At 40.9% G+C, this 22053-nt stretch overlaps 1 protein-coding gene and 1 long non-coding RNA gene across 3 annotated transcripts in view; one reads left to right on the top strand and one right to left on the bottom strand.

Moving 5' to 3' along the window:
• Positions 1–22006, bottom strand: part of TP53BP1 (tumor protein p53 binding protein 1) — a 90516-nt gene extending 68510 nt beyond the window's left edge. Inside the window, exon 1 of the mRNA XM_086363280.1 lies at positions 21521–22006. The gene's annotated coding sequence lies outside the window, so the exon portion shown is untranslated. The remainder of the gene's footprint in view (positions 1–21520) is intronic.
• Positions 178–14236, top strand: LOC147349157 (uncharacterized). 2 transcript variants are annotated; one of them, XR_015149483.1, is made up of 4 exons: positions 178–294; positions 723–770; positions 13470–13574; positions 13967–14103. It is a non-coding gene; the product is annotated as an uncharacterized LOC147349157 (long non-coding RNA). The 2 variants fall into 2 exon arrangements; XR_015149484.1 differs by lacking the exon at positions 13470–13574 and having other exon boundaries at positions 13967–14236.
• Positions 22007–22053: the final 47 nt, after the last annotated feature.

Genomic DNA, 22053 nt, shown 5'->3' with positions numbered 1-22053 from the left:
CACAGTAACTGTCGGTGATGAAGAGAACAGCTGCTGCTCTTTAACTAAATGACCTCAAAGATCCCTCCAAGCCCTGAGAGTCTATTATCCTAATTATGGTGCTAGGGTCTTATAGAGGGTGTGGCAGCTGTGACTTGTATTATTGAAGGAGGTCCCATGAGGAATATATTGTTTTGGGGAGGGTATTTTTGTTTTCTGTTTTTAATTTAAAAGGTGGTTGGATCTGAGATGGAATTCTAGCCAGAGCAGCAGTCAATAGGGAAAGCACCCAGCACTCTGCCAGGCATATACATAGTAGGTATTCAATAGGAAGTAGTTTTCTCTCTCTCTACCCCAGACTCAGAATGACTTAAGCACAGTCCAACCATGATTCTCTAATTCTGGAAAATACCCAACACTTGATATAGGCTAAGCTGAAGTGGAGCTTCGTATCAACCAATCTTCTCCCTCCTGTTATAAATTACATTGATCGTATTTTCCAAACAAAAATCAAAGCATGTCATCTGAGTATATGTTACTTGTGGGAACAAAAGGACAGACTCTTTGAAATGAAACTGTCCTGAAAAATCTAGAATCTACTGTTGCTATAACTAGAATATAATTAGGGTCCCCAGAATGTTTTATTAGTGGAACAAAAATGGAAAGGAGCATACAGAGACATATCCCACTTCTTAATCCTCAAATCCTTTATAACTGACTCCTGTCTTCCCTCCTACTCCTAGTGTAGCAGAAGACCAGTGACCAAATAAATGCAGTCCTACAAGAACCAGGTAAGGTCAATATTGACTACACTAGATAGACAAAGTGAATTCATCTGCTTGATTTGAGAGGACACAATCATGTCCTGTTGTATGCAAATTTTGACCTTGATTCCCATAAAAATTCTCCATAGTCACTATATTTTGGGTCTTTTCTGTCCTGCTGTTGCATCTTCCATCTCCAAGCAGGACATAAATAGGTAGACTTTCTTGATTATTTGACAAACAACTGTATGTGTTTATCAAAACTTACAAAACTGTACTAAAAAGGGTAAATTAAACTTCAATAAGCATGGCTTCCCAGGTGCCCCAGTGGTAAAGAATTTGCCTGCCAATGAAGGAGATGCAAGAGATATGGGTTTGATCCCTGGAGAAGGAAATGGAACCCCACTCCAGTATTCTTGCCCAGAAAATTCCATGAACAAGGAGCCTCCTGGGCTACACCCCATGTGGTTGCAAAGAGTGGTTGTGTTCAGTTAACACAACTGAGCACAAACGTGGCTAAAAATAGATAAATAAATGAGCCTGAGCCATTACCATTACTAAATAAAACAAGACCTTTTTTAAAAAGAACTGTGAATTCCTTGTTAAGCAGGATGATAATTAAATTAATCATTAAATTTCCCAAAGAGATCAGAAAATGCAGGCAGGATGATTACCCACTGAGGCTGTGATTGATCACAGTTTGGTGATCTAAAGGCCTTTACTGACTCTTAGACTGCAAAGGACCATCAGCATATCTGCCTGTCTACAGGTGCATCTTTACCTAAGCCACCCCCAAGAAATCTAATCTACCTCTAAAGTTCTCCCAGACAAGAAAATTCCATCAAACTGCATGTTAACTCACTTTGAAGTTTAACAAACCTCATTGTCAGAAATTTTTCTTCTAATCATATAATCTGAACTCTTTATTCTAGAATTTAGAGCCATTTTCACTCATATTGTCCTTAATTGGTAATTTTAAAACCTGGACAAATTCTCCTAAGAGTAGGATCATCTCAGCTGTCCCAATAATTCTATCAATCAAACAATGAACATAAATGCTACATAATGAGCTCGATAGTCTTTTCCTGAGGTCTCCTCACAGACTTCTCTAAGCAAAAGAACCCTAGATGGTTTAATACTACCTCACAGACACTATTCACCAGCCTTTATATTTGCTTCATGGTTTTCCCTGAAGCTCAGCAGCAGAGAACTTTACTGAAGATGAGTAAATTTAATGATAAACTAAAACATACCCCTTTTAAGCTGCAATATTAAATTATTACAAACTTAAATTTAACATGTAATTGATTCTGACCTCTAGGCTGTCTTCTGTTGCATGTGGACCTATACAATCATACCCAGGCATAGACCAATAGTATTGATATAATTAATAACTGTATTACAGTTTTACTATGTGTCAGGCATGTACTCTGTTTTACATTCACTATCTCACCTAAAAGCTTCATAACTCTGAGGATTACAGATGAGGACACTCAAAATTAGAGAGATAACATAATTTGCACGATGTCTCACAATCTGTGAGAACCCAGTCTAACCTCAGAGGTTTTATATATCTGATTTACATATATATATTTTATATATATGTCTCATTTATATATACATGATTGAGGAGGAACACTTAACAGAGGAATGGCAAAAGAGTTGACAAAAAACTTTCTCATTTTAGAATGTATTTTTGAGTATAAATATGGGTGTCCCTAGTGTCCTAGAAATTCATAATAATTAAAATAATATCAAGAGAAAAATAATATGGAGAAAAATGAAAAGTTGTCAACTTCCCACTCTTATGAAGAAATTAAGTCAATAAAGAGGTGATGATCAAAATGTGAAAGCAAATTGCCTAAAGTAGTCAATAATTGCCTCTGATATATTAACTTCTTAACACCAGGCTGATATGCTTAGTGCTATGCAATGCTATGCTAAGTCACTTCAGTCGTGTCCGACTCTGTGTGACCCCATAGACGGCAGCCCACCAGGCTTCCCCGTCCCTGGGATTCTCCAGTAGGGCCCTGCAACCCCTGCAGTGGAAGCAATCTTAACTGGTCTGTATCATCTCTACAGAAAGTCCTCCTGTTAATTTTAAGGAAGATTTTTTTTTAAGTTTAGACCAGCAGAAAAGTTACAAAAAGAGTATAATTGAAAAACAACAGTATAATGATCTCTCAGAAACCCTTTCACCTAGATTCACATGTTGTTAATATTTTACCACATGGCTATTTATCTTTTTAATTGTGGTAAAATATGCATAGCATGAAATTTACCACTTTAACCACTTTTAAAGGTACAGTTTAGTGACATTAAGTACACTGATGTATTTAGCCTCCCAAACTCTTATCCATCCAACACTTATTTCCCCCTTCCCCTCTCCCTTCAGCTCTTGGCAACCACCATTCTACTTTCTGTCTCTATGAATCTGACTACTCTAGGTACCTCAAACAAATGGAATCATACAATATTTGTCTTTTTCTGTCTTATTTCACTTAGCAAAATATCCTCAATGTATATCCATGTTGTAATTTTAATAGCAGGTGTTAGAATTTCCTTCCTTATTAAGCCTGAATAATATTCTATTGTAGGTATGTATCACATTTTATCGTCCTTGTTCATTTTAAGCCACTTTTCAAACTTTTCCAGAACTCCAACTTTGCCACACCCAAGTACAGATGATGCCCTGAAGGCATGTTAGCAGACTCCCACCAAGGCAGCCACCTCTTTCAGGTTGCTAATTTTCCCGCTGACCAGTTAGCTGTAGGCCCTCTTACTGGCCTGAGTCTCTCAAACACACAATATTAAGCACAATTGTGACTTCAGAATTAGCTGCAATTTCCTCCCTTCCACCTTTTCAAATGTTTAACCCAAACTGCTTAATTCCACCAGAAGCTGCTTACCTGGAAACAGAGAGGTAGCTGTGGGAAACAAGAAGCTGTGGGATGAGGGGGGAACGAAATAGAATCCTCGCCTATTTGAACACTGACAGGGCTTGCCATGCTCCCTTCTCTGGCTTATTCCCTCTCCTTATAGAAATATTCAAATCACCACATCCTGGAAGCACCTCCCCTCTACTCTTCTATCAAGCTCTGGACTTTTCCTCTCTCCTTTCCCTCCAATCTCCACTTTCTCCATACTTATAACTCCATAATCCTTTACAATCTGGGTTTAATCCCCACAAATCTAGTGCCTGGAACAAAGCAGTTACTCTAAAACTGTGAACAACTGATTCTGAAATTTTCTTGTCAAGTCACCTCATTAGCTTTGGTCTCTATCATGTTTGATGGTGTTGCTGATTCCCTTCTCTTTAAAATTCTCATCCTGTAACCTAAATGCAAACTAACAACGGATGGATGGATAATTAAAAAAAAAAAAAGTGAGGTAGACAGAGAGAGAGAATGCAATACTACTCAGCCAGTAAAGAAAAAATGCAATCTTGCCATTTATGACAACATGGATAGACCTTGAGGGTATTATGATAAATGAAGTAAGTCAGATGGAGAAAGACAAATATCATATGATTTTAGTCATATGTGGGACAAATAAAAAATAAGTGAACAAATGAACAAATCAAACAAACACGTGGATACAGAGAACAGAATAGTGGTCATCACAGGGGAAGGGATTGGGTGAAGACAAAGTGGCTAAGAGGGTCAACTCTATAATGATAGATGGAAACTAGGCTCCCCTGGTGGCTCAGACAGTGAAGAATCTGCCTGCAATGTGGGAGAACTGGGTTCAATCCCTGGGTTGGGAAGATCCCTGGAGGAGGCCATGGCAACCCACTTCAGTATTCTTGCCTGGAGAACCGCCATGGACAGAGGAGCCCAGAAAATAGTCTCTGTTCATGAGATTTCCCAGGCAAGAACACTGGAGTGGGTTGCCATGCCCTCCTCCAGGGGATCTTTCCAACCCAGGGATTGAACCCAGGTCTCTCACATTGCAGGCAGATTCTTTACCATCTGAGCCACCAGGGAAGCCCAAAGAAATTAACTGTTTTCAAAATTAAGTCACTGTAGCAAAAACTGAAGCCCCAAAATGGAAGAATGCTAAATGTTGTCTTATCCTAAAGAGCTCAATAACTATAAGACACAATAAAAGTGCTGTAGGAATGCATGCTGCTGCTGCTGCTGCTGCTAAGTCACTTCAGTCGTGTCCGACTCTGTGTGACCCCAGAGACAGCAGCCCACCAGCCTCCCCCGTCCCTGCATTCTCCAGGCAAGAACACTGGAGTGGCTTGCCATTTCCTTCTCCAATGCATGAAAGTGAAAAGTGAAAGTGAAGTCACTCAGTTGTGTCCGACTCCTAGCGACCCCATGGACTGCAGCCCACCAGGCTCCTCCGTTCATGGGATTTTCCAGGCAAGAGTACTGGAGTGGGGTGCCATTGCCTTCTCCGATAGGAATGCATAGGAGGGAAAACTCAAAAGAAAGAATTTTAGTCATGTGGTTATAATGAATATTTAGTGAGTATTTACTGTATTCTAGGAGCCTGGCAGGCTATGGTCCATGGGGTTGCAGAGTCAGACATGACTGAAGCGACTCAGCACACACACACAAGCTCTGTTTACTCTCCCTCCTTGCTTTATCTCATCCAGTCTCATACTGTAACTACCATTTATATACCAATGACTCCCAAGTTTATATGTCCAGCCTAGACCTCTTTCTCAAATCCTGAACCTACACCTAACAGCCTATTCAATATCTCCATTTAGATTCCAACTGACATCTCAAACTCGACATGCTTAAAACTGAATTATTTGGGTTGCTTCCATGTCTTTACTATTGTAAATAGTGCAGCAGTGAACACTGAGGTGCACGTGTCTTTCTGAATTCCAGTTTTGTGCAGATATATGCCCAGGAGTGAGACTGCAGGATCATATGGCAACTCTATTTTTAGTTTTTTGAGGAAACTCCACACTGTTTTTCATAGTGGCTTCGACACTTTACATTTCCACCAACAGTGTAGGACGGTTCCCTTTTCTCCACGCCGTCTCCAGCAATAAATGCCCAATCTTTTCAACTATATCTCCACCCACTTATGCCCAAATGATCATTTATAAGAAAATCCCAGATATCATAAAATTTCATGCATAAATATTTATCTGTGTGTTACAGAGAATCTTTTAAACATAACAATTAACACACCTAAAGAAAATTAACAGTAACTTTGTAATGTTATCAAATATATAGTGTTTAACTTTCTCCAATTGTTCATAATTTTACAGTTCCAAACAAGATTTGTGCATTGCATTTGGATGACACTACCTTCAGTTCAGTTCAGTCACTTAGTCATGTCCGACTCTTTGTGACCCCATGAATCACAGCACGCCAGGCCTCCCTGTCCATCACCAACTCCCGGAGTTTACCCAGACTCATGTCCATCGAGTCAGTGATGCCATCCAGCCATCTCATCCTCTGTCGTCCCTTTCTCCTCCTGCCCCCAATCCCTCCCAACATCAGAGTCTTTTCCAATGAGTCAACTCTTCCCATGAGGTGGCCAAACTACTGGAGTTTCAGCTTTAGCATCATTCCTTCCAAAGAAATCCCAGGGCTGATCTCCTTTAGAATGGACTGGTTGGATCTCCTTGCAGTCCAAGGGACTCTCAAGAGTCTTCTCCAACACCACAGTTCAAAAGCATCAATTCTGCGGCGCTCAGCCTTCTTCACAGTCCAACTCTCACAGCCATACATGACCACAGGAAAAACCATAGCCTTGACTAGACGAACCTTTGTTGGCAAAGGAATGTCTCTGCTTTTGAATATGCTATCTAGGTTGGTCATAACTTTCCTTCCAAGGAGTAAGCGTCTTTTAATTTCATGGCTGCAGTCACCATCTGCAGTGATTTTGGAGCCCAAAAAAATAAAGTCAGACACTGTTTCCACTGTTTCCCCATCTATTTCCCATGAAGTGATGGGACCAGATGCCATGATCTTCGTTTTCTGAATGTTGAGCTTTAAGCCAACTTTTTCACTCTCATCTTTCACTTTCATCAAGAGGCTTTTGAGTTCCTCTTCACTTTCTCCCATAAGGGTGGTGTCATCTGCATATCTGAGGTTATTGATATTTCTGCCAGCAATCTTGATTCCAGCTTGTGCTTCTTCCAGTCCAGCCTTTCTCATGATGTACTCTGCATAGAAGTTAAATAAGCAGGGTGACAATATACAGCCTTCACGTACTCCTTTTCCTATTTGGAACCAGTCTGTTGTTCCATGCCCAGTTCTAACTGTTGCTTCCTGACCTGCATACAGATTTCTCAAGAGGCAGGTCAGGTGGTCTGGTATTCCCATCTCTTTCAGAATTTTCCACAGTTCATTGTGATCCACACAGTCAAAGGCTTTGGCACAGTCAATAAAGCAGAAATAGATGTTTTTCTGGAACTCTCTTGCTTTTTCCATGATCCAGCGGATGTTGGCAATTTGATCTCTGGTTCCTCTGCCTTTTCTAAAACCAGCTTGAACATTAGGAAGTTCACAGTTCACGTATTGCTGAAGCCTGGCTTGGAGAATTTTGAGCATTACTTTACTAGCATGTGAGATGAGTGCAGTTGTGCGGTAGTTTGAGCATTCTTTGGCATTGCCTTTCTTTGGGATTGGAAAGAAAACTGACACTACCTTAGGCCTCTTTTAATCTTTAAGTTTTTCTCTTTCTTATTTCCTGCAATTTATTTGTTGATGAAACCACATCATTTGTTCTGTAAAATTTCCAACTTTGTGGATTTTTCTTATTACATCCCTGTGATGTCATTTACAGTATTTTTTTTATTTTTTATAAATGGGACAGAGAGGTATGCTTGTTCATATTTATGTTCCTTTTTTTGGCAAGAATAATTGGTATCATAAACTTCCTACTGCATCTCATCAAGAAGTATATATTAATAACATTTGGTTTAATGTATTTTTGTTCTGTTACAATTGACCATTGGGTTCAAATATTACCACCTTTTTACTTGATAGTTTAGCAGTCATTGATAATTATAACCAAGATGAATTATTTCACTAGGGGCTGTAAAAAAAGTGATATTCTAATATTAACATACTACTTTCATCTATTAGGTAGAATTCTTCTATAAATAAGAACTTATAGAATAGTCAAGTATTTGAACATTTAGAATAGTCGAGTATTTGATTAGTGAGGGAAAGGCAGGGCTTCCCTCATAGCTTAGTTGATAAAAGAATCCACCTGCAATGCAGGAGACTCCAGTTTAATTCCTGGATCAGGAAGATCCCCTGGAAAAAGGATAGGCTACCTGCTCCAGTATTCTTGGGCTTCCCTTGTAGCTCAGCTGCTTGCCTTGTGGCATGACTCAGCTGGTAAAGAATCTGCCCGCAATGCGGGAGACCTGGGTTCAATCCCTGGGTTGGGAAGATCCCCTGGAGAAGGGAAAGGCTACCTACTCCAGTATTTTGGCCTGGAGAATTCCATGGACTGTATAGTCCACAGGGTCACAAAGAGTCGGACATGGCTGAGCAACTCACTTCACTTCAGAGAAAAGCAGGACAAACGTTTCTTTCTTTTGATTTACTAGTTTTCAAAATAGTAAGTTGAGGTCCTCCATGTAATACAGAATAGTTCTCTAAATAATGAGGTTGTCCAGCATACCCCAAAGATTACTTAAGAGAGTTTTGTTTTTAGTATCACTATGACCTGTGGGTTTTAACACATTTGGTGTGCTTCAAACCACTGCAATTATTGTTCATTTTGAAATACACACTGTCCCATCTTTGGACCATGGAAGTCGTCTCAGATTAGCTCCAAAGTTCTTTTGACATGACTTTAGCACTCTTGGATGGCTTTGTTGCTTTCTGGTATAACAAGATGTTCCAGGTTCATCTTGTTTATTTCCTGCCACAGATCTAGAATCAGATGTTTCTCTGAGAAGCCTTGGTTCATTTAGTAGTAAATGGTATTTAAAGACTACAATTTAGACAGTTGGAATACTTACTGCTACTGAGTTGATCATTGTTTGGCTTTATCTAACTAAATCTTAGGGTTTCAGGGATTTTATCCAACTTTTTTTATTCTATATCTCTTTTTAGCATAATCAACAACTTGATTCCTAATAACATTAGCACAATTTATTTTATTCAATTACATATATAAAACTGTTTCCAAAAAACTCCCAATATTATTACTAACAAGATCACTAATAATAACAGTTTAACATTTTTTGCAGTTTCTTTCTTTCCTTAGGGTACATCCCATAAAAATGTATACTTAAGATATATGCTACAACATGGATGAATCCTGAGGACATTATACTAAGTCACATAAGACAGTCACACACACAAAAAAACAAAATACTGTGTGATTCCACTTATACAAGGCATTTAGAATAGTCAAAATCAGAGACACAGAAAGCCAAACGGTGGTTACTAGGGACTAGGGGGTATGGAGGAGAATTGGGAGTTCTTATTTAATGAGTATATTGAGTTTCAGTTTTACAAGATAAAAAGAAGTATGGAGGCTACGGCCATACTCTCTTGAGTGTGCCTGATCTCATCTGATCTCAGAATCTAAGCAGGGTTGGATCTGGTTAACATATGGATGGGAGACCACCTGGGACTACTGACTACTGTAGGTTTAAAAAAAAGGTGGGGCTATGGATTACATGGCTGGATGGCATCACTGACTCGATGGACTCGAGTCTGAGTGAACTCAGACTGAGTTGGTGATGGACAGGGAGGCCTGGTGTGCTGCGATTCATAGGGTCACAAAGAGTCGGACACAACTGAGCAACTGAACTGAACTGAACTGATGCAGATGGATGATGGTGATAGTTCCACAACATAATGAACATATTTAATATCACTGAACTATACAATTAAAATGATTAAAATAGTAAATTCTACATGTATTTTACCACAATAAAAATTTTTGAAAAAACATGCAGTTAAACTACCATATTTTAAAGTCATCTGAAACAATTCCACCAATTTAATACAGAGGTTAATTTATTTCACTTTGATTTTTATTTTTAGTGACTTCTTTATTTTTTTATTGAGGTAAAATTTAAATACAGTGAAATGCAAAGCTCTTTGTTTTTGCAAAGCTCTTAGTTGTATAATTTGATGTGTTTTGATAAACATATATATCTATTAAACTTACATACCAATCAAGATTTTCTATCACTCTGTATTAGTTTCACCTGCTCAACAATTTTACATAAAGGTAATCATACTGGTCATAGCAAACATCCTCTTGCAACAACACAAGAGAAGACTCCACACATGGACATTACCAGATGGTCAATACCGAAATCAGACTGATTATATTCTTTGCAGCCAAAGATGGAGAAGCTCCATACAGTCAACAAAAACAAGACCAGGAGCTGACTGTGGCTCAGATCATGCCAAATTCAACTTAAATTGAAGGAAGTAGGGAAAACCACTAGACCATTCAGGTATGACCTAAATCAAATCCCTATGATTATACAGTGGAAATGAGAAATAAATTTAAGGGACTAGATCTGATAGAATGAGTACCTGATGAACTATGGACGGAGGTTGGTGACATTGTACAGGAGACAGGGATCAAGACCATCCCCATAGAAAAGAAATGCAAAAAAGTAAAATGGCTGGCTGGGGAGGCCTTACAAATAGCTGTGAAAAGAAGAGAAGAGAAAAGCAAAGGAGAAAAGGAAAGATATAAGCATCTGAATGCAGAGTTCCAAAGAATAGCAAGAAGAGATAAGAAAGCCTTCCTCAGTGATCAATGGAAAGAAATAGAGGAAAACAACAGAATGGGAAAAACTAGAGATCTCTTCAAGAAAATTAGAGATACCAAGGGAACATTTCATGCAAAGATGGGCTCGATAAAGGACAGAAATGGTATGGACCTAACAGAAGAAGAAGATATTAAGAAGAGATGGCAAGAATACACAGAAGAACTGTACAAAAAAGATCTTCATGACCCAGATAATCACGATGATATGATCACCGACCTAGAGCCAGACATCCTGGAATGTGAAGTCAAGTGGGCCTTAGAAAGCATCACTACGAACAAAGCTAGTGGAGGTGATGGAATTCCAGTGGAGCTATTTCAAATCCTGAAAGATGATGCTGTGAAAGTGCTGCACTCAATATGCCAGCAAATTTGGAAAACTCACCAGTGGCCACAGGACTGGAAAAGGTCCATTTTCATTCCAATCCCAAAGAAAGGCAATGCCAAAGAATGCTCAAACTACCGCACAATTGCACTCATCTCACATGCTAGTAAAGTAATGCTCAAAATTCTCCAAGCCAGGCTTCAGCAATACGTGAACCGTGAACTTCCTAATGTTCAAGCTGGTTTTAGAAAAGGCAGAGGAACCAGAGATGAAATTGCCGACATCCGCTGGATCATGGAAAAATCAAGAGCGTTCCAGAAAAACACCTACTTCTGCTTTATTGACTATGCCAAAGCCTTTGACTGTGTGGATCACAATAAACTGTGGAAAATTCTGAAAGAGATGGGAATACCAGACCACCTGACCTGCCTCTTGAGAAACCTATATGCAGGTCAGGAAGCAACAGTTAGAACTGGACATGGAACAACAGACTGGTTCCAAATAGGAAAAGGAGTACGTGAAGGCTGTATATTGTCACCCTGCTTATTTAACTTCTATGCAGAGTACATCATGAGAAACGCTGGACTGGAAGAAGCACAAGCTGGAATCAAGATTGCCAGTAGAAATATCAATAACCTCAGATATGCAGATGACACCACCCTCATGGCAGAAAGTGAAGAGGAACTCAAAAGCTTCTTGATGAAAATAAAAGTGGAGAGTGAAAAAGTTGGCTTAAAGCTCAACGTTCAGAAAAACGAAGATCATGGCATCTGGTCCCATCACTTCATGGGGAATAGATGGGGAAACAGTGCAGTGTCTGACTTTATTTTTTGGGGCTCCAAAAATCACTGCAGATGGTGACTGCAGCCATGAAATTAAAAGATCCTTACTCCTTGGAAGGAAAGTTATGACCAACCTAGATAGCATATTCGAAAGCAGAGACATTCCTTTGCCAACAAAGGTTCGTCTAGTCAAGGCTATGGTTTTTCCAGTGGTCATGTGTGGACGTGAGAGTTGGACTGTGAAGAAAGCTGAGTGCCGAAGAATTGATGCTTTTGAATTGTGGTGTTGGAGAAGACTCTTGAGAGTCCCTTGGACTCCACGGAGATCCAACCAGTCCCTTCTAAAGGACATCAGTCCTGGGTGTTCTTTGAAAGGACTGATGCTAAAGCTGAAACTCCAGTAGTTTGGCCACCTCATGCGAAGAGTTGACTCATTGGAAAAGACTCTGATGCTGGGAGGGATTGGGGGCAGGAGGAGAATAGTACGACAGAGGATGAGATGGCTGGATGGCATCACCGACTCGATGGACATGAGTTTGAGTGAACTCCGGGAGTTGGTGATAGACAGGGAAGCCTGGCATGCTGCAATTCATGGGGTCGCAAAGAGTCAGACACGACTGAGCGACTGAACTGAACTGAACTGAACTGAATCATACAGGGAAGGGCTTCCCTGGTGGCTCAGACTGTAACGAATCCGCCTGCAGATTGGAAGACCTGGGTTCAATCCCTGGGTTGGGAAGATCCCCTGGAGGAGGGCATGGCAACCCACTCCAATATTCTTGCTTGAAGAATCCCCATGGACAGAGGAGATACCTAGCAGGCTAGAGTCCATGGGGTTGCAAAGAGTCGGACACGACTGAGAGACTCATCAAACAATCATACAGTATGTGCTCTTTTGCATGCATCTTCTTTGCTCAATACACCATGTTTGAGATTCATGTGTTGTTGCACAAATCCGCTCTGCAGTATTCTGTTGTATACATGTTCCACAATTTATCAATTTGCCTGTTGATGGATCTTTGGGTCATTTGGACCATTATAAATAAAGCTCCTATGAATGTTCATAAAGAAGTCTTTTTGGGAACATACATTTTCATTTCTCTTGGGCTGATATCCAGGAGTGGAACTGTTGCAGTTAAACAAACAGCATTTCTTTAACTTTTAAGAGAGAAATGACAAACAGCTTTCCAAAATGGTTGTATAATTTTATACTCCCACTAACAACATATCAGAGTTTCAGGTGCTGCGCATTCTCACTAATGTTTGGAATTGGTAATGTGAAGTGGTATCTCACTGTGTTTTTCAGTAAATTTTATATATTATTTGTGTTCAACAAAGTGTACCTGTTTTAAGTGTAGAGTTTGATGAGCTCAACAAATGTATATATATGTGTATAACCACTACGATAATCAAGTACAGAACATTTTCATCACCCCAGAAGTTTCCTTGTGTCCCCTTTGCAATCAATTCCCATCCCCTCCCCAGCATCAGGAAACACTTATTTGCCTTCTATCACTGTAGATAAGCTTTGCCCATTGTACAACTTCACAAAAACTTATTCTTGCAGTATGTACTCATAGTGACCATGAATATGCACTACTGAAATCTTCTTTCAGAGAGTATATTTGATGATGAACCCACCTGCTGCCACTCTGGATCTACTCCCACATTTGCACCAAAGCCACACTTCCTTAGGCTGATCCTAGCCAATGCCAGAGAAGAGCAGGGCTACAAAGGCAGGCCTAATCCTGTGATTAAAAAGATTCTTCCAACAGGAATTTTGACTTGAAGACTCTTCATCAGCCTGACCAAACCTTTCTTGAACCTATGCTGCAGGACAAAACTCTTCATTTCCAATCCTCATTCTTTTCCTCTCTTCTTCCACAGATGTCAGACCTGTATCTGGGTCTGAGGCTCTCTGTGCCTTCCACTGGTCTGTCCATGTGGTGATTTAAAATATATCCACAAATTCATTGACACATCCTTCAAAAGGTAGAGTCAATTTCCTTCCTCTTGAGAATGGACTAGACTCAGTGACTTGCTTCTGTATATAAATAAAATAAAACAAGGCAGAAATGATGATACCTAACTTCAAACACTGTCAATAAAAGGCATTGTAGCTCCCTCCTTACTTTCTGGCTTTGGGAGAAGACAGCTGCCATGTTATGAGAATACTCAAGTAGACCAATGGAGAGTCCTACATGGTGAGGAGTTGAGGTTTCAAATAGCCATTTGAATGAGCCATCTTGGAAGCAGATCATCCAGTCTCAGTCAAGCCTTCAGATTACTGTAACCCCATTTTGACATCTTGACTACAACCTCATGGTTGTAGGACTACAATCCTAAGCCAAAACCACTCACCTAATTTGCTCCTCAATTTTCAGATCCTTAAAGACTGTGTGAGCGCTACCTTGGTGGTCTAGTGGTTAAGAATCCACCTGCCAATGCAGGGGACACAAGTTCGACCCCTGGTCCCAGAAGACCCCACATGCTGCGGAACAACTAAGCCCATGTGTCGCAACTACTGAGCCTGTGCTCTAGATCCTGTGCTCTGCAACAAGAGAAGTCACTGCAATCAGAAATCCGGGCACAGCGATAAAAAGTAGACTGCTCCCACCTCTCCCCTGCTCACTGCAACTAGAGAGGAAACATGCAGGCAGCAACAAAGACCCAGTGCAGTCAAAAATAAATAAATCATCTTAAAAAAAAAGAAACTATGTTAGATAATATGTATTTGTTATTTTAGGCTGCTGAATTTTAGAGTAATCTGTTTCAAAACAATAGATAACCAATATTGTTGTTTTAGTCACTCAATCCTGTCCGACTCTTTTGCCATGCCATGGACTGTAGCCCACTAGGCTCCTCTGTCCATGGTATTTCCCAGGCAAGAATACTGGAGTAGGTTGCCATTTCCTTCTCCAGTGGATTTTCCCAACCCCTGGAGAACTGAACCTGTGTCTCCTGCATGACAGGCGGATTCTTTATCACTGAGCCACTAGGGAAGCCAAGATAACCAATATACTCCCCTAATAAATCTCTTGCACATCTAACCACATCTTGGTATCTACTTCTCAGGAGACCAACACAACATTCTTGTGTTTTGTTTCTTTTGTTTCAACATAATGTATTTTTTATTTTTCATCTATGTTGTGTATACTTGTAGTTTCTTTTTATAGCTGAGTAGTATTCTATTGCATGAAGGTAACACAATTTGTTTATCCATTTTTTAATTGATGGTTGTGTTGTTTCCAGGTTATGGCTGTTATGAATAAAGTTGCTATGAAAAATGAATCTCTTTGTGAACATATATGTGTTCATTTTTCTGGGGTAAATGCTTAGGAGTGGAATTTCTAAGTTATAAAGGTTTAGATTTATAAAAAGCTCCAAATACTTTTTATAAAGAAATTATAACATTTTATACTACTATTAGCCATATATGAGAGTTCTACATCCTTTCTAACATTTGGTGTTATTGGGTTTTTAATTATTGCCATTTTGTGAATAAGTAATGTTACACTGTAGGTATATGTATATATGTATATATGTATATATTTTGTCATGCCACAAGGCTTGTGGGATCTCAGTTCCCCAATCAGGTATTGAATCCAAGGAAAGCCTGAAACCTAATCACTGGGCCACAAGGGGACTGCCCACTGTGGTTTTAATTTGCATTTCCTTGGGACTAATGATGTTAAATGGTTTTTCCTATATTTATTGGTCATTTGTGTACCATCTCTTGTGAAAATCCATTCAAATTCCTTGTCCATTTTATAGCTGGGTTGACCTTTTGTCTTTTCTGGGCTGATTTGTAGATTTTTAAAAAAATATATTCTGGAATAGGTTATTTGTCAGATTGGTCATTTTGATTTAATTTTGTTTTATACTTCTGTAAAACATTTATATGATTCTAATGTCAAATTTACAAAATAAGATAAATTTTAAAAATCTACTTTCCATCCTTGGCTGCCTTACAATCTGTTTCTCTTTCCTCCTAGAGGTAATTTTTTAAAGTTTTTGGTTTATCTTTGGAGTCACTATTTACCTTTTCTCTCTCACTCCCCATTTGATAAGGCAGGAAATCAGATTGGCTCTAGCTTTGAAATACTGTGTGTCTAGCATCCCACCATCTCCACTGACCCTACTCTGATCTGAGCTACATCCCTGCTCATCCAGGTTACTGCAAGTTGCTTGCCTGGTTTCCCACTTTGTTATTTTTAACCAGGGCCCCTCAGACCCCTAGGTGTCAAAGGTCCTGGGGTGATCAAAGACCAGTACTGGTCATGAAGAGAGTGGTTTCCCACTTTAAACCTTCCAACCTTTACAGTCTATTCTCAGTACAGCAGCCAAAGTGATACTGTAAAAATCTGTCAAATGATATCACTCCTCTGTTTAAATGCCTGCATATAGGACTTCCCTGGTGGTCCAGTGGTTAAGAATCTACCTGCCAATTCAGGGAACACTGGTTCAACCCCTGCTCTGGGAAGACACCACACGCAGCCAGGCAGTTAAGCCCGTGTGCCACAATGACTCTGCCCAAAGCCCACGCTCTGCAACAAGAGAAGCACCACAACTAGAGTAGCCCCCACAAGTCGTTGCTTGTGGGAACTAGAAAACACGGGTGCACAGCAACGAAGACCCAGCACAGCTTAAAAAAAAAAAAATAGCCTGCATATGTTTCCTATTTCACTCAGAGTAAAAACCTAATAGTAACTAACAATGCCAACAAGGCCCTACGTGATCTGGCCTCTATTATTACCAATCTCATCTCCTATTTCTCTTTCACTCCTCTGCTCCAGGCACAGTGGGCTCCAGCTATGCCTTGAATGTACCAGGCATACTGCTACTTAGGGACTTTGAATTGGCTATCTTCTCAGCCTACAAGACTCTCTACCACATAGCCAAATGACCAAAACCCCTTGCTTCCTTTAAGTCTGCTCTAGTCTCATCTTAATAAAGCCCACCCTAACCAGCCCCTTTCAAATTGCAGCCCTTCCTGCTGCTTCACCATTCTTCCCCATCACCACACCCTGCTCCAGCATTCTCAGTCACCCTTATCATGATGATTTCTTTTTTGCCACAGTACTAATCACTTTCTGACATACTATATACCCATCTATTATTTATTATCTGTCCCTCCCCACTAGAACATAAGCTCCACAAGAGCAGGGACCTCTGTGTTTCATTTGCTGGCACACAGTAAGTGCTCAATACACATCACTGAATGAATGACTTAAAAATGAATTCTGGGCATTCCGAGGGGAAAAGAGACAACCTGAACAGAAAGTGTAAGAATGACTGAGGGAAAGGCAAGTGGTTCAGACTGACTAAATGAAGGGGTTAATGCAAGGTATTTGGAGGAAGTATTGTTAGAAAAGGAAGTAAAGACATATGATGAAGGATCAAGAAGGGATAAGGAATTCCCTGGTGGCGTATAGGTTAAGAATCTGCCTGCCAGTGCAAAGGACATGGGTTAAATCCCTGGTCTGGGAAGATACCACATGCCACAGGGCAACTAAGCCTGTGTTGCACAACTACTGAGCTCACAGGCCTAGAGGCCGTGAGCCACAACTACTGAAGCCACCGCAGTGAGAAGCCCACCCACTGCAATGAAGAGTAGCCCCTGTTCACACCAACTAGAGAAAGCCCAAGTGCAGCAACAAAGACCCAGTACTACCAAAAAAAAAAAAAAAAAAAGGAAAGAGAACTGATGAGAAGACAAACTATTTCTGAGTTAACTTATATACCAAGTACATCATGAGAAATGCTGGGCTGGGTGAAGCACAAGCTGGCATCAACATTGGCAGGAGAAATATCAATAACCTCAAATATGCAGATGACACCACCCTTATGGCAGAAAGAAAAGAACTAAAGAGCCTCTTGATGAAAGTGGAAGACGAGAGTGAAAAAGTTGGCTTAAAACTTAACATCCAGAAAACTAAGATCATGGCAACTGGTACCATCACTTCATGGCAAATAGATGGGGAAACAGTGAAAGACTTTATTTTGGTGGGCTCCAAAATCACTGCAGATGGTGACTGCAGCCATGAAATTAAAAGACGCTTGCTCCTTGGAAGAAAAGTTATGACCGATCTAGTGAAAGTGACCAATCTAGGCAGCATATTAAAAAGCAGAGACATTACTTTGCCAACAAAGGTCCATCTAGTCAAAGCTATGGTTTTTCTAGTAGTCATGTATGGATATGAGAGTTGAACTATAAAGAAAGCTGAGCACTGAAGAACTGATGCTTTTGAACTGTGGTGTCAGAGAAGACTCTTGAGAGTCCCTTGGACTGCAAGATCCAACAGTCCATCCTAAAGGAAATCAGTCTTGAATATTCATTGGAAGGAATGATGCTGAAGCTGAATCTCCAATACTTTGGCCATCTGATGTGAAGAACTGACTCATTTGAAAAGACCCCGATGCTGGGAAAGACTGAAGGTGGGAGGAGAATGGGATGACAGAGGATGAGATGGTTGGGTGGCATGACCAACTCAATGGACGTGAGTTTTGAGTAAACTCCAGGAGTTGGTGATGGACAGGGAGGCCTGGTGTGCTGCAGTCTGTGGAGTCGCAGAGTTGGACACAACTGAGCAACTGAACTGTACTGAACTGAATGTTGTAAAGGTAACAATATTTCTGCAATCCAAGTAAGTACTCCTTGAAGGAAAGTGACTCTATTATATGAAATCTTGAAAAAATGATGCAAAATTTAATTCACACACAGGCATGGCCTCAAAACTAAGTATTACATTTTGCGCCTTTTTACCACCATCCTCTTCATCATCACATGAAAATCCTTAGAGATTCCTATAGTAAGAGCAACTTCATTCAGACTAAAGGAAAAGGTGGTTGTCAGAGACCACAGCCAAACACTAACTTTCATTTCAGACACTAATCAAACAGAAAATTGAAAATAATATCCATAAATATTTCTTTTTTACTTTTGGAAATGATTTTCTTTAAGAGAAGAGTGTGGAGAGCGAGGGAAGAAAAAGTTTCTTCATTGTCCGTTTCAACGCTCTGCACAGGGAGGGGAAACCCAGTGCCCTGATCTTCCCATTACTTAGTGAACAAATTATAATTAGGACAATTATGCAACAAATGTTTATTGTGGGCTTCTTCTGTGTGCAAGATAGAGTAGTAATAAATGCAGACTTCTTCCCCATCTCAAACTTCTTAGAGATTATTTTACTCAGTGCCTCATTAGAGGTTATTTCACTCGGTGCCTTTGCAGATAAACCATGCGAAGAGGTGACCCTATGGTTGCTGGTGTATATTACGATCCTAGTATTCTCCCCAAAAGCCAAGGATAAGCTTCTGACACAGCAATCCTGTAATTCAACACACCTCTCTCTTTGTAAAGAATGCTTTAATAGGCACAACTGAGTACAGGGTAGGAATGTGAGCTGCATACAGCTCCTTTTGTATATCTTGGTTGATAAGACCATGCAATCCAGCACAGCCAGCTGGAATTCTGCCAAATGAGCTGAGATTCCCCAGAAAACTGACATTCACTGGACTAGCGGGGAGGAGCCAGTACATTTTCTTTACGAATTATCAGAGCTAGCCTAAGTCCTATGGAGACCCTAAGTATACAAAGGACGATGGTGCCTTCCTCTCTCACACATACACAATTCTAGATGAGAGTAGTTCATTCCAATAAATTTCTCATTTTCTCATGAGGATAACTTTAATAATTTAAATACCAAAAATGAAATTATTTCCAAAAAAAACATAGAAATGCCCCTCCTACTTTGTTAAGTATGTGTATAATTTACCTGTTGCGTATTTATCACTATATATTATGAACTGACAAAGGTCTGGGCGCTGAGAATCCCTTAAATGGCTTAAACTTGGCCAAGGCTACAATTACCTTTCAAACCATTTACAATCTGTAATACCTTTTGCCTTGCGCCCACTCCCATGCATACCCAAGCAAAGAGCCTGTAATAGTGTCTTCCTTTGATATCTACCCTAACTTCCTTTTTCAGTGATAGATCCTTAGAGACCCCTTCCACAATTCAAGGATCCTTCATCACAAATAGTTTGGAAAGCACAGATTGTAACCACTATATTTGCCAATGCTATATGACAAGAAATGTGGAAGAAACTATAGAATAGCAGAATTTCCAAAAGATCATACCTGGTCAGTTTGAGGGGTAAACAGTTAAATGAAACACTACAGCAGGCTCTATAACCATCACACACTACTGAACATGCTTCACAATCACGTATATCATAGGTTCTCAGTTGGATGGGTCTTTGAATGCTCCTGCCACAGCAAACTATTCCTAAACACAAAATAGGGTTTTAAATACTTTGCAATTCACATATAAATGTATTTCTTTAAAATTTTTATCCAATTTCTATGCCTTGTACATATAGGCAATCTGTTTTCTGTCTGCAGTTGCAGAATTCTGGCACATAAATACTAACATTCCAGGTTTTTTTTAGTCCCATCACAGTCTGTATTTAGGGACTTCCCTGGTGGTTCGGACAGTAAAGAATCCACCTGCAATAAAGGAGACCTGAGTTTGATCCCTGGGTCGGGAAGATCCCCTGGAGAAGGACATGGCAACCCACTCTAGTATTCTTGCCTGGAAAATCCTATGGACAGAGGAGCCTGGTGGGCTATAGTCTATGGGGTCAGGACACAACTGAGTGACTAACAGTTTAACTTTCCTTTACCAGTCTGTATTTGCAGCTCTAATTAATAAAAAAGCCAATTCTAGCAGGGTCTGACATCACAGGCCTGAATTGCTGCCCCTATCATCTGATCAGTGTGCGGTCCTTCTTTACAGAATTCAGATCTATTGTCTAATCTCTTTGTCAAAACTGATGAAAGCAGAGCCTGTGCTTAACTGCAGATGACTGTTATACTGAGGCCCTGTGCTAGTTAAAGGCCTCAGCTCTACAGTTGCTATGGTAACTGTCCCCTTCCTCTCCCTACAACCTATTCTGGCTCTGCCTCCATGTGGCACTCTTTTCTGATTGCAGAAAAGGGGAGGCTTACACATCCATTTGTGCTCTTTGCCAGACTGAGATTTGCAAATGGGGGGCGGGTGGGTAGAGCACAGCACTGTCTCATGTGTCAAATAGGGTGAGGCATCCCCACCATTTTACATACCACTGTATTATTTCTGTTACACAAAGGATTTTCAGGGCCCTGTCCATGTTTTTTTTTTTTTTTAATTTGAGGTGTAACTGACATATAACACTATGTTAGTTTCAGATAGGGCCATATCCAAATTGCAGAATGGATGTTTTGCTAAACAAATGCTCCATGATAAGAACCAGGGCTACTGTGAGGTACTTAAAATGCAGACACTGTCCAGCCCTCCTCAAGGCCTCCAGAGAGGAGGTGAATCAGAAGGCGGCTCACAGACAGCCGTGCTGAATCGGGCACTGTGCTCCTTTCTTCCCTGTACCATCCGGAAAGTGCATGGCATAGGGAAGCCACAAAAGTACTGCTGGAGTCCTAGGGCAGAAGGCAAGCTCTTCTCCGTGTGATACACATACAGAATGACTCAGTATCCTGGGTAAAAGAAGATACAGGAGTGCAGAGTAGGTGGTGGGGACAGGCTGAGGAAAGGAGGGGGTGGGAGTGTGGATTAGGCTTTTAGCACCACACCATTGTCACAGGATGTTCCAGGCAATCATAAAACAGTGCCAGCCTCCTTAGTACATCCTCTGGTTTTGGTTCTTTTTTTTTGGAAGGGCCAATCTCTTTCCTTGTTCAGACATTGTCCCTTCTGTTTTGAGAATTCCCTGGGGGAAGTAATACCATTGTCTCCCAAGGTTACCCAATTCACTGTGTCACAAGTAGTTGGGAAGGACTCTTCTGGGTTTTACTCAAACCCCCCTTGCTGCAGTCTGAGCTCATTGCACTCAGTAGAGATGGAGACAAGCCAACCACTATCTTCGGAATAACAACTCACCAGGGACTCAGGGCCGGAAGGTCATTCTGTCCGTCCTGATACTGCACAGCCTTCCAGAGCACACCCAGGGCCCGGGGCAATGAGGACAGAAAAACCGAGGACGGAATCTAGGACCCTGGCAGGCAGTGACAGGAGGGAGGAAAAAAACAAAAAACCTCCAAACAATGATAATACAGACACACCGACTGAAGGATACACCAAACTCAGAAGCAGAGAGGGACAAGATGGCTCCCCTCAGTACGGGCGAGGCTGCGGAACTGCCAGACAGCACTTATCCGGGAAAGACTACCTAGAAGCTTCTTCTGGCGCGGAGGCAAGAGACTCGCCCCTCCACCCGGCCCGCAGAGCCCCCACCCCTACTCTAGCCCGAGTATCAGCTCCCTCTGGAAAACAAGTGATGACGGAGCGGGAAAGCCAACCCGCACCTCGGTACCCGCCCCCACGTCCAGCGACACCGCAGAGCCGGAGCGTCGCGGCCGCGGCCCCGCCCCTGCGGCGCCAGTGCTCCGCCCCCTGACAGGCAGCAGCCAATG

Source organism: Bos grunniens, chromosome 21 (assembly GCF_055505025.1).
Source record: "Bos grunniens cultivar Pamir isolate PY7600 chromosome 21, Bosgru_T2T1.0, whole genome shotgun sequence".
NCBI classification, from domain to species: Eukaryota; Metazoa; Chordata; class Mammalia; order Artiodactyla; family Bovidae; genus Bos; species Bos grunniens.
The sequence above is the reverse complement of the archived record's forward strand: the minus strand, read 5'-3'. Positions and strand labels throughout refer to the sequence as shown.